This window comes from Ictidomys tridecemlineatus, unplaced genomic scaffold, assembly GCF_052094955.1.
Source record: "Ictidomys tridecemlineatus isolate mIctTri1 unplaced genomic scaffold, mIctTri1.hap1 Scaffold_39, whole genome shotgun sequence".
NCBI classification, from domain to species: domain Eukaryota; kingdom Metazoa; phylum Chordata; class Mammalia; order Rodentia; family Sciuridae; genus Ictidomys; species Ictidomys tridecemlineatus.
The window spans coordinates 224,917-236,322 of NW_027522555.1; positions in this window are offsets into that span (position 1 = coordinate 224,917).

Here is an 11,406-nt window from a genome sequence, read left to right on the forward strand (position 1 = left end):
TCAGATGGCCTGATTCTGCTCTTTCTGTCATGCTGACCCCACCTTCAGGATCCCCTTCTGGGGAGTGTTTTGTAAAGAAGCTGTTAAAGTAAAACAAGCAGATTTGAGAAGACTGCCATCTGGTTTCCACGCTGCAGAGGCTCACATGAGCCTTGAAAATATCTGTCCATCGGGTGGGGTTGGGGGTAGAAGGTCCTGGGATTGGCTGACAGGGAAGGGCTGCCTAGCGGACTTTCCACCCTGGGAGCTCCTGCAGTCAGACCCTGTCACTGTAAGCTGAGAGAAAGAGCATCCCCTTGTAGCAGAAGAGTCTGTGACATCTGAAGTCTTAAGCAACCACCTCATTTTTACATTCCATATCCCAGAGGCACGCACTGTACAGCCACCTTCGTGGCACCTCAGAACTGTGAAGGAACAAGCTTCCTACCTGATCCCTGGCATTCTGCCCTCTTGCTTGTGTTTTCTGTCCAGACTCCTGGGGTGACGAAAGGACCAGAGTTTTCAGCTGTACATTCACATGTGTATCATTTTAGTCATTTGCATGTTATATGCCATGTGTATTTTATGTATACTTAAAACATAGGTTTATTTTCCTTATTTGATGAAGACAAAGAAAAAGTCAGGCTATGAAAATGTAATTAGACTTTTAAAACATGGAATTTTGGAGCTAAAATAAATCCTAAAGATTATCTAAAACAACCAGCCCTCTTTTAGGGGATAAAGTAGAGGTGCACTCCTGTCTCCCCGTTTCCTAAGAATTTTCCTTTGGGGATGGGAGAAGAGCTCTTACCATGCTCTGCCAGGCCTCTGCCCCTCTGGGAAGATGTAGTCCTCCAGCGTATACAAGTCACACATCTTGCATTTGGTGAGGACAAACCCAGCTTGTGCAAGATTCATACCTCATACCCCGGCAGTGAAGAGTGGTTTCTGGAGAAAGCAAAGATTAGAAGAGAACCCTACAGGTTTCTTCCTCTTCCATTGACAGTGACCCCATAAAACCAATCTGCGGTCACCCTCACTGAAGCCAGAGCAGGTATCGCACACCAGAAGCCCCCGACTCTGTCTGTCTCCCCACCGGGCCCTGTCCTAGTCTGAGAATGGCAGGACTGTGCTGGCCAAGGCAGCAGCAGCGCGGTGGCTGCTCCTGGGGTCACCTCAGCTCCAGCTTCTCTCCTAGTCCAGGTGTCCCCTGCCTCGCCCCCAGCAAGCTGAACCATGAGTCAAAGACCACGGCCCCCTGACCCACCAGCTGACCCCAGCAGTGCTCCTTCCTCTTTCTTCATGACTTTCCATTCCATCGGACGTCATTTGTTGGCCAAATGATCTGGGTCACTTGCTCATGTTCTCTGGCACTCAGTATCCTCGTCTGGAAACAGGAATCCTGGTGCCCATCTCACAGGGTTGCTGTGAGGACAGAAGGGGTCGTGTGGTGAGCACTCTGGCCATGGGCCGATGGCTCTTCCTCACCAGCAGTGGCCTCCTCTCAGGAAGACACATCTTCTGCTTTCTTCTCTCACTTCAAAAGAAGCGGCCAGGTTCTCCAACAACAGGGACATCAACACACCCAGGTGGTGCAGAACTTGGGTCGGAGTCTCTCTGCTTCTCTTAGGATCTGCGTGAACTCATACCTGTGTGCCATAGCCACACATTTGGAAATGTCCTCACCAACTTGACATTTGAAAGGGAATTCTAAACCTAGGCCACACTTTCAACTCTGCAGATAATTCAGCTGTTTCTCTCTCCTGCTACTTCCGCTTATTTCCCCTGAACATTACGTTGTAAATGCATTGACACACTGACATTTCAAGCTCTTTTAATTTTAAGCTGTTTCTCCTTGAAGATTTCTCACCACCAATCCCTGTCTGCTCCCTCTCAGGGATGAAAATATCAGAGGGAGAAGGAAGCAAGTCATGTAACTAAAAAGAGAACTGCATGTTTGAGGAACATAGACCGCATTGTTGGCCTGTGGAAAAGACAGACCACTGCTGTCAACTGTGTGGCCACTGTGCAAATCCAGAGGCCCTGAGTCTCAGTGGGCAGTGATCAGATGGAAAAGAAGAAGAAAAATAAAAATTGAAGAAGGTGCTATTTTCAAACAGAGTACATATTTGGGTTTTTAAAAAAAGGAGAAAAAAGCCTGAAATTTAATAATTATTTCAAAAGAGAAAAAAGAACACAGATGGAGGAATTTCCCTGTGCCCTTGGTCATGCCATCTGCCTTATAAACACTTATTTTAACACTTTAAGTTACATTTTAAAACCACTATAATTATATTTTCAGTTGATGAATTTATTTGTCAATATCATAGTTATTTTGACCAGATCCTATCCTCCAGGTTTCAAATGGGGAATAGAATAAAGAAATATAATGGTCTTGGCAACTTCACTCAGTGAAGACACAAGGCATCTTCCCCCACACAGTACTTTTGCTAAGGAGAGCTAATATTTATGGAGCATGAATTCTGTGCCCTGCACAGTTCTCAGTACCCCCTCAAGCCACCTCCCTTGCACGACACTCCTGTGAGCCATGTTATGCCTTGTTCCTTAGAGCTGAAGTCTGTCTGGGAGGTGGCCAACCCCTGCCTCTGATACTGACTTGGCTGCACCTGGAATGTGACTGTAAATCTCAGGTCTGGACCGTGGGTTTCTAATCTGCAAGTGTGACACCCCACTGAATCATCTCAGAGGACTCCGCCCCCTCCAAAGTACCCGGATTTGGGGCTTCTATGTTTTTTTTTTTCTAGAAAACTGGATTTTAAAATTCATAGAATATTTTAAAATGGAAAACAGGGAAGACTACTGGAACAAAGCCCTTGGTAGTGTCTGAGGGTGCAGAACAGGGTGCCGGCTGAGCTTGGCTTGGGAGTCACGAGTTTCTATCTCAAGAAAGAAAGAATCAGAAATTGTGGATAAGGATGTTAGCATGATTCAAAATGAAAAGTAAGTCTAAAAGCCAGAAAAGGATAGGATGGGAAGAGATTTCCAGGATAGGTAAGTGAGGAACGGGGCAAGGGAGTTGAGCACCATGACATGTTTTCCCTTTTAGAAGACCATCTGCTGAAATGGAACACAAGAACACAATGGGATTGAAGGATAAACAAAGCAAAGAAAATTCTGAGAAGTCTTCAGACAGAGCAACTTCCAGAGCAGCCAACTTCCTCAGCCAGGCACAGTGGCACAGGCCTGTAATTCCAGTGGCTCTGGAGGCTGAGGCAGAAGGATAGCGAGTTCAAAGCCAGCCTCGGCAACTGTGAGTTGCTAAACAACTCAGTGAGACCCTGTCTCTAAATAAAATATGAAATAGGTCTGGGGATGTGGCTCAGTGATCCAGTGCCCCTGAGTTCAATCCCTGGTATTCCCCCCACAAAATAAAATAAAAGGGAAAAGTGTGCCTTCTCTTCTGTCTAGCAGAAGTCTGTTGAGGGCTCACTGGCTATGCGATGTGGTCCAACCTCCACACAGTAGAGAGCCACAGAAAGGGGTAAGGTGGATGTTGGGGACGGAGGCTTCGTAGCCCTTGGGCACTGAGTTAGTGGCTTCTGTCAAAGGGGACAAGAAGCAATGGCAGGGATGGGCTCCGTGGTGGAGCACTTGCCCAGCCTGCAGGAGGCCTGGCTCAACCCAGCTCTGGCTATGAGTGAGCTCCAGAGGGGATCCCAGAACTCTGCTGCCCTCCCATCCCTACTGCTCACAGGTGGAGAGGCCAGGGTGCACAGAGGCCAGGCAGGACAAGGTCATCACGCCAAAGATACTCTCATTTACTATCTTAAATATGTGAATGAGCCAAGAAAAAGAAGAATAAATTTCCCAAAGAAATAACTAATCAGCTACTTTTGGACCCTTCAGTCATCCAGTCATTGCTGTTTATGCTTTGAGATGGGTTTCTTTGTGGCCTTGAACCCGTGATCCTCCTGTCTCTGTCTCCTGAGTTGCTGGGATCACCACGCACCACTGCACCAGCTAAGCAATCTGTTTTCAAGGTCATGGTATTAATTTATCATGTCTTCTAAAACTGCTGATTATGTGTAAGAAATTGTGAATCAGCTGAATAAGCTTAAGTCTATTGTCTTTATATTGTCCAATTTAGGGTCTAACACTAATGACAAGATTCTAAAATACAAGCATTAAGCAGAAGAAAATACATATTTAAAAAAACCACTTAACAAACACAAAGTGCCCTCCTTAAAGGAAAGCAGCAACATCACAAGGGCCTGGAAAACTGTAGAAAATCAACCCAGAGCTATTTTTGGCAGTTGTAATTTTTTAAATGTTATCTGTTAAAAGTGAAAAAAAATGAATCAGAGGTGAAATGAAGATTCATCACTGGGAAAGAAAAAAAATTGCATGAATTTTTAGTGACTTACTGTTTATGTATTTTCATTAGTTATTATTTTCTTTTTTTAAAAAAGAGAGAGTGAGAGAGAGAGAGAGAGAGAGAGAGAGAGAGAGAGAGAATTTTTTAATATTTATTTTTTAGTTTTCAGCGGACACAACATCTGAGGATCAAACCTGGGCTGCATGCATGCCAGGCAAGCACGCTACCGCTTGAGCCACATCCCCAGCCCTAGTTATTATTTTCATTGTACACATTTGTGGGGGGGGGCAATGTGACAGTGACTTATATATGCAGTGTCTAAGGATGATTAGGAAGTTCACATTTAAATGAATGTCTTGTGTGTGTGTGTGTGTGTGTGTGTGTGTGTGTGTGTGTGTGTGGTGCTGATTGAACCCAAGGCCTTGAGCACACAAAGCAAGCACTCTATCAGCTGAGCTATATCCCCAGGCCCTGAGTGCTTTAATTTAGCTCCTACATCTATAACCTACAATAGTTGCCGTGTCTCATTTTCAGAAAAGGCAAAAATCTGCAAGGAGACAAAGAGGGGAAATACTTTGAAAGTTATTTTATAGCTAGAAGCTGGGACTTAGGCAGTGAGCCAGCCTCTGTGGCCCTGGTCACCTGCACCATCCATGGCCCAAGGCTGAGGGTGGAGCGTGGCATGGCTGGTGTCCTCTTCCATCTGAGATGGAGCGTGGCCATCGCTTGGTCCCTGCCTTCCTGAGCACAGCCGGCTCCTTGCCAGCTGTCCTGCCCTTGGTCCCTCCTGGGATCCTGGAAACCATGAGCCCCAGGGACTTGAACAGGTGGCGGCCATGTATCCTGCTGCTGTGAGAGAGCCCTCAGGTTGCGCGGTCCCTAAACAGCAGCCCTCTGTTCCTCAGTCTGGAAGCCTGGAATCCAAGATCAGGTGCTGGCAGTTCCAGGCTCTGGCAGGGCCATGTCTGAGTACTGTGCCCATGTGGCAAACGGCATGGAGAGGCACAAAGGTCAGACGCCATGGCAGAGGGCTCTCCTAAAGGCCTGAGCCCACTCGCCTGGTCACCTCTGGAAGGCCCTCCTCTTCTACTCCTGTCCTGGGGACTGCATTTTCTCCAACGAGAGTAGGGGATACAATCTTTCTGCCACACAGCCCTGTGATTAAAGATGGAAGCCAACACCTGGCTGTCCCCAGTCTGGTGGGCAGCGTGTGCATCCAGGGAGAGGACCCGAAAGCTGGCGACGCTCCTCCTGGGGGTTTTCCCCATCAGGCCAGACGTGCCTGAGAGTCTCTGCAACCTGCCAGACATCCTGCCTTGGGAAAGGGGGCTCTCTGGTGGCTTTGAGGATGAAGCGGGAAAGGCTGCAGTTAGGTCTGAGCCCTTTCAGAACTCCAGGCCCCTCTCATGAGAGGTCCTTCTGAGCTGCTGATGGGTATAGACCACCTGTGGCGCTTGGCCCCTGGGGCAGCAGCTGTCCCCACAGTCCATCTCTGCCCTGTCTGAGAAGGGCTCTGGCTATTCTGAAGAGGAGTCTCATTTGGATCTGATTGCTTCTCTGCAGCACTTACTGTGAGGCAGGATTGTTTGGGAGCTAGTCTGGGGCATTTGGAGCTCACGTTTTTAGCAAAGATTTCTCCCTCCATTTTATCTGCTGCCTCCACAGTCACCTTGTCCAGCCACCGCTAATTCTCTGGGTCACTGCGACTGCTCCTGATTGGTTGTTGTGAATCCTCCTCTTCCCCACCACCTCAGCTAGGGACCTTGCCACGCCCACAGCCCTATACTTTCCCCCTTCTTTCTCTACTAGGCATCACGACCTGTGCAGTTCCTGGTCTCTGCGCAGTCTCTCTCCCCCTCACCTCCTCTTCCTGCTTCTTGCCCACCACCCAGGCCAGCTTTTTCCCATGGATCTGCTGGTGCCCTCTGTGGACGCCTTTCTGTCATCACCTCCTATGGCCTGGCTCTGACTTGTCAGTCAATTCAAGCACCCCCTTGCAGTGGACAAGGCATTGCCGTCTCCGCAGTGTGGGCTCCTGGAGGCCAGAGGCTAGGGCCCCATGAGTCTTGTCCAGGGCTTGGCACTCATCAGAGCTCAGCCCACATCTAGGATGAATGCCACTGACCCTGACAGAGAAGGGCTGCCTGCCACTGGTGGCTGGATCTTGTTTCTTCTTCCATTTTTCTTTCCTGGCTGAGCCTCCCCTTGGCAGAGGGGGATGGGGAGGACAGGGGTCTTTGTTCCTCCTCCAGATGGCTGAAGCTGGGACGGAGCTCAGCAGCTGTGTTTGGGTGAAAGGCGAGAGAGCAGATGGCCTGGTGTCTGTTTGCAGACAGCCCGAGAGGTCACAGCCCTGTGCAAGGAACAGTAGGGTAGTGGAGTGGGGCAAAAGCCAGGCCCGGCCACCGAGACAGCATTCACTGCTCAAACACTGGCCAGTGTGATCTCAAGGCAGCAAAGAGAGAATACTTTATGGATCTCATGTTCCTGGTGGTGGCTTTTAACATTGCAATCCAAACAAAGCCTTTCCTATGTGAAAACTCCCTTAATTACTATCATTTAAAAATTTTCTGCAAATTTTGCCAGCCATTGAAATAGTCACCCAACCAATGCTGGTGGTAGGTGGATGGGGAGCAGAGGAGGGGGCTTCTTCAGTGTCTAGAGTATCTAGAACCAGAACATGACCTAAGGCCTGAGCATTTGTGTGAGGACAGAGGTCACATGCCAAGACTCAGATGCACTCACTGACGTTCTCCACTCAACAGCCAGCACTCTGACTTAAAGGAGGGGCGGGATCCTTGGAGAACCAGGGCTGAGCGAGGGGCAGCACCACCACCTCCCTCTCTCCTCCCCTGACTCAAGGCCATCACACCTGTGTCCCTAGGATATACACCTGGCTTTCCTTAGGATGCCAATTTCCACACATGCTCATGGACAGCCCCCTCCCAATCCGGGATTCCTCATTCTGCTCTTTCCCATATTAAAAGCCCAAGCTCTGACCTGAAGCCACCTTCCCATCTCTGCCTGCAGTACGATCTATCACCAGTCAGCATGCCGTACTGCTAGCACACTGCATGGTCTCCTCCACTAGAGCTGCTTTCCTGATTGACACAGCTAGTGGTCTACTATCAGGTGTCTTGTGCTCTACGCGCTCACACGCTGCCCCTCATATGATGATCAGCACAGGAGACTTCCTTACCCCTCATTGTCACCAGCACACGAGTGATACATTCTGCTAAGGTGTTCCCACAGCCATAACCCTAGGTGAGGGGGATTCTTAGGCTGCACCTCCATCCCCAGGGACCTCTGTCATGCGGGCAGCTAGTTGTCTCCTGAAGTGTGGTTGCCTGGCAGTGACCACATGCTGGTTTGAAAAGTCTGTAACAAAGGAACACACCCTTGTGGCTTAATGACAGAAATGTATCCTCCGAGTTCTGCAGCCTAGATGTTCAAAATCAAGGCATTGGCCTCAAAATAACTTTTAACAATCACAAGGAATCAAAATCCACTGAGAATCAAAGAGGCCTTTCAGCAAGGAAAGTAGAGTTGTCTTGTCGCCCCTCACCAAACGCACATTCCCACCTGGCAGGCAGAGGGGACCTCAGAACCTGGTTCCTCAGGCCAGATTCCTCCCTCCTGCCTGCTCCCCAGGGGCTTGAGCTTAAACTGTCCAGCACAATGGCCATGAGCCATACGTGGCCACCACCACAAACATTCAAATGAAATAAAACTAAACCAGCCAAACGTGCAACCCACCACCATACCAGCCCCTTTGTGGGCTGGGCGGGCCATGGTGCCAGTGGATATTGTTCAGGATGACACCAACACAGAGTGCTCTACCATTGCAGAAAGTTCCACAGAGGTTCTCCTGAGGACCCGCAAGGCTCCAGACCAGCCTAGACTTGCTGGATCTCATGACTGAACTGACCCATTGTCAGGATGTGTTATTTGGTTGGTTTGGACTAATGTGCATTTGAGCAGCCATGGAGCACAGGATGGAAGTGATTTGGTCCATGAAATGGTCATGGAGAACTGGAAGTGTGGACAGTCGGAGCGGACACTGGGGGCACCAGGGCCGGGCTGAGCACTGGGCCTCTGGTCTCGGTCCTCACAACGGCCCTAGTATCATCCTGCTGGCGAAAGAGTAAGGTGATAGCAGCCGTGGGAGGGCCCTCAGTGCTCGGCTACTCCAGCTCAGGGTCCGTGGGTCAGACTTGGGTCAGACTGCCTGGTACTTGAGCAAGTACCTGTCCTCTCTGTGCTTCGGTCTCCTCATCTGTAAAATGGATCTTAGAGATTGTTTTGAAGTTGAGTCAAGTATTCAGAATCCAGACAGCATTAATGCTTTGATTATTTACTGCAGGCGAGAAAGATCCAGGGCATCACTGGCTTGTCCAGTTACGGCCCGCCCAGTGCTCGCTCTCACACTGAGGCAGCCTCTTGCCCAGAGTCACATGGCCCCGCCCACTGCAAGCTTTTGCTAGCCTGCCCCGTTTATCTTAGCCAGCCACCAGTATCATGGACACCCACACTTCTGCATGGGCACTGTTGGAGGGACTGCCCCACAGAGTGGCCAGCGGCCAGTGACATGGCAAATAACCCAGATGACCTCGAGGCCCCATTTCTTCCAGCATCATCAGATGATTGAACTATGGAAGCAGAAGCAGGTTTCCCTGTTAGATAAAAGAGAATGGATCTCGTGGCCCAGTGGGAACACAAACATTCGGATCTCGTTGTAGTGGAGAGTTGAATGGTGGTGACTATAAAATGGCGGAGAGGGAGGAATGATGGTGACGGCTTATCGATGAGCACTAAGTTACAGTTACAGGGGAGCAAAGGGGTCTGGTGCCTCTCTGCACAGGACAGCCACTGCAGGGACCCCGAAGCATTGGATGTAAATGTAACGTATTTCTTCAAAGAGCTAGAAGAAAGAATTCGGAATGTTTGGACCATAAAGAAATGATATCTGGTTGAGGTGATAGGTATGTTTAACCTGATTTAAATATTGCACAAAATATACAACTGTAGAAACACCCCCTGGTACTCCATTAATATGGACAATTTTTATGTATCTGTTAAAAATAAATTAATTTTGTTTGGCAGTAGGGTAAGAACTGAGGGGGTGGGGAAGAGACACACATAAAAAAAAGAAAAAGAAGAAGAAAATAAAACTCCACAAACATTAGTTACTAGACTGGCCACTCCAAGTGGAGAGCTACACAGTTCCTACCACATTTATGACGTAATGCCCGGAGGCCTGAGCTCCCAGCGTGGTGAGTTCAAGTGGTCCATGGAAGGCAAGGCGTTGGGCCTTTCTGGCCTGCCCTCTTTGGCTCAACCCCGTGCTCACCCATGCGGCTCACATTAGAGTTCTTGGGTGTCTTAAGGGGATGTCAACTCACTGAGGGCTCATGGGTTGGGACCCGTCTGCTTCGAGTACTGAAGAGGAAAATTGTCCTTGACCTCAACTCCAGAACGACTGGGCGACCCCTGAGCAGCCCATTGAGCTTCCTCTTGGGAACACTGACCATGTAACTCACATGTTTCCTCTTCTGCTTGTCTGCTGGGAAAGTCAGGACCAAATTTGCAACCGATTTCTGGCAAAATGAACTATACACCGTGACATCTATTTTACACAGACCCTCCCTCCAGTAACTTTTTATAGCTTTTCCTACTTGGATTTTACATTATTCAATTCTTAGAACTATACAGGATACAGGACATAAATAAGAAAGGTGGTCTCTGTCGTTTCAGGACCTAGGAAAGCCGTGGACACATCCTCATATTCAGTGTTCTCCAAAAGGCTTAGGTCTTCTCATTTTGCTATTTCCTGTGGTGTGCCAAAGACCCTTGTGCCATGCAGAAGTGCAGTGCCACAGGAGGTGAGGCAGAGAAGGCACTGGTTATTTAAAAAAAAAAAAGATGATAACCTGGAGAACCCAAAGAATACAAGGAAAGAATAAGAACTGAGGCTTGTCTTGGGGCCCTAGAGACCAGTTTGCCTGAGCCAGTCCTGAGCACTTGTCAGCCCCTGTGGCACAGGCACCAGGTGGCCTTCTGCACTGCAGCTTGGACATCTCCTTATTTGAAGGGCTCCATAGCAGCGAGTCCCAAGCTGTGGTGTGTGTGCAGACCGACCACCAGGGTGCTTGTTAAAACTAGTTGGGGTGGCAGACCTGGGGGCAGCCGAGAGTCTGCTTCCTTGACAAGCTCCCAGGTGAGAAGGAAGCTGCCTGCCCACGGTCCAGCACTTGAGCATGGAGGATCTACAGGATTTGTGTGGCAGCCCCCGGCAACGGGAGGTCCCCAGATTAGCACCTGTGCCATCTCATCAGTTTCACTAGTGCAGGTCTCTGAGGCCTAGCCTCTGTTTCCTTCCAAACCTTGCTTGGATTTTCCTGTTTCCTCATGGAAACATGAAATGGAGCAGCCACTAGTGATCAGAGACACATTAATTCATAATAGCCAGAAAGTGGAAAAATGCAAATGCCCACCAACCGATGAATGCATAAAAACGTGGGGTATCCACGGAGTGCTATTCAACAATAAAAAGGAATGAATTCCAGACACACACTGAACATGGAAGAAGCCTGAGAATACGATGAGCGGAAGACACCAGCCACATGTCACTAACAGATTTTATTTTTGATGTGATTAAGAGTCTCCTAAGATTAGATTGTATCAATTTTTGCACAATCCCATGAATATGCTTAAGAACTGAATTCTATACTTAACTGGGTGAATTTCATGACATGTGAATTATATCTCAAAGATGATTAAAAGCAGCTGGGCACAGTGGTGCACACCTATAGTCCCAGCATCTCAGGAGGTTGAAATAGGAGGATTCCAAGTTTGAGGCTAGCCTCAGCAACTTAGCAAGACCCTGTCTACAATTTGGAAAAAAAAGAAAGGGCTAGGAATGTAACTCAGTGGTAGAGCACCCTGGGTTCAATCTGTACTACTAAAAATAAATAAATACAAATAAGAGATGATAAAAGTCTCATGGGGTGGAAAGAGACGCTGCCCTCCACCTTCATCCATTCAGGTGGGAATTCTCTGGTCCCAGTGGGGTTATGTTTGCCCCTCTCCCT